Source organism: Mus caroli, chromosome 14, assembly GCF_900094665.2.
Source record: "Mus caroli chromosome 14, CAROLI_EIJ_v1.1, whole genome shotgun sequence".
NCBI lineage: Eukaryota > Metazoa > Chordata > Mammalia > Rodentia > Muridae > Mus > Mus caroli.
The window spans coordinates 90,633,744-90,636,133 of record NC_034583.1 but is presented as its reverse complement, the minus strand read 5'-3'; positions in this window follow the sequence as shown (position 1 = coordinate 90,636,133).

Here is a 2,390-nt window from a genome sequence, read left to right as displayed (position 1 = left end):
TGTAGCACCTTCATACGCCCTTCTGTGCCTCAAATAGAGTGGTGGTTGGAGAGAGCTACCTAGACTTAGAAAGTGAGAGCAGAGAAGGCTTATAGTGTAGAGCCAAGAATTTTGTGTGAGAATAACAGAGAAGTGGGCTTTTATAGGTGTTCAAGCACAGGCAAGCTAATGAAGGCAAATGTGACCCACAAATGTATAATAATGGAGATACTTTTATTAATGTTAGTTTCTATATGTTATTACCAGAAAGATGTGAGAGCAGAGATACAGAGGATAAGGGTTTCTTGAGCTCCTAGTGCCTTGGATGGAGTATGAATTTATCAGATTACAAAAGGTTAAATAACTCTTTCTGTTATGGAATGAGAAGGTATACAACATAGATAGAGTGGATGATTGTGTTTTGGAGCAATTCTCAGGAAATAGGAAATACATACTCCTGTGATCCTTAGTTCAACTGTCAATTTGATGAAATCTAGAATCAGAACAGATATGGGCATATGGTCTTCGGGGCCAGCCTGTAGGGAACTGCCTTGTTTGGGGTACCTGAGGTGGGAAGACCCACCCACTGCGAGGGGCACAGAGCCCTGGGATAGGACTCTGGACTGTATAGGAAGGAGGAAGTGAGTTGAGCAAAATTTATCTTCCTCTGCTTCTTGCCTGTTGATGAAATGTGACCAGCTGCTTCAAGCTCCTCGTACAGTGTCTTCCCTGTTGTGACAGGTATGGATTATATATGTTAGGGACCAAATATTAGTCACCAATAACACATTAGTGTCACATCATGGAAAGAAGTAAGAACACTTTCCTTTGCAGCCACTTAACCAAGAGCGAGTTCGGATTGAAATTCTGCACTTCATGCTCGGTGTATCTTCTGTCTTCTGTCTTCTCTATGAGGTTGAATCTGTGCCTACCTGAAGGCTCTTTTGTGAATCTGTTTGTCCCAGTGTCTTTGCGTTTCTGTCCATTGTATGGACTGTGTGTACATGTCTGTGCATGTCTGTGTGTTTGTATGTACAAAATGAAGTGCTCGTATATATTGAAAGCATCAAAAGCTCCATAGGGAGGAAGGGATGCAGTGCTTTGCAGAAAAATGGACAAGAGTTTTACAAGGAATTAAATCACTGGCTCCAAATGATCCCAACTGACCCAGATAACGGTCATCATCGTTTATGAACCAATAGCCATAAATGGTTGCTTTTAACCTTTCTGGCAGATTTTAGGGAGTTGCTTTCAAATTCTGTATTTGCTGCTTTCAGCAAATGATACACATGCATTATCTGTGTCGGGGACATGGAGATATACATAATTTAAGGCTGCAGGTATGCATTAGCTTAGGTGGTAAAGGGTGATTACATGGGAGATCAACATGGCAAGTAAGGTTGATTTTTACATTGTTCTCTTGAAAGAAGGTTAAACAAACAGTCTGAATACACAGTAGGCTAGCAATTGTAAGTTGTAAGTGTCCTCAAAGTGTATCATTAGCTGTGGCTGTGAGGTATAGCAAGAGTTCATACAGTGGGGTATTTTCAGGATCGCCAGATTGACAGACAGCACCTGTGAACCAAAATAAGTCCTTGTGCCCTTAAATTGCTGTTGTCCCAGTGGTTCTGTCACAGCAACAGCACAAAGTAACCCAAACAGCTCCTAACACATGATTACAGGCACACACACACACACACACACACACAGAGACACATGCATATGCGTAGATACATGCATATGCACAGACAGCATAGCACAGCACACACATCTGGACTTAGAGTGCATGCATGTTTGAAAGAAAAGGCTTCCCATTATTAAGGGGTAATATTTGCATTATAGAAACACAGGAGATGTTTGCAATCTTCCCTATTACCTGTATATTTTCTTCCGATGCGTCTCTCCTCCCTTACCTCCTCACTCCCATCCTTTTACTCTTCCTCTTTCAATTTTTTTTCCCAAAAATGTACATATACTGGTTTGGGATTAAAAAAGAGGAAGAGGAGAGAAAAAGAAGAAAGAGGGAGAGGAGCAGGGAGGAGAGGGGCAGTAAGAAGGATAGGGGAGTGCCAACCAATGAAATGCGCACACCCCAGTGCTGGCAGCCTGCCTCCATCACAATTAGACAGGCTGCAGTGGAGAAGCACATGCTCTGGTCCCAGGTAGCCTGGACGAAACAGATAAGGAAACACAGGGCCACCATATGACTTGGCTTCAGGAAGCCCTTTCTGTTTGTAACCAGTATTCTGAGACCACTTAAAATCAGATCCAAAACTAATAGTTCCCACTGCTGAATTGCAACGTCAAGCTGAATCGTCTGACTTGCCAAGTTTCTACAGTTAAAATTAATACTGTGTTTGGCAAAGGCTGTCACACGAGCAATTGGAGCCATCTGAGAGAAGCCAGAGGAG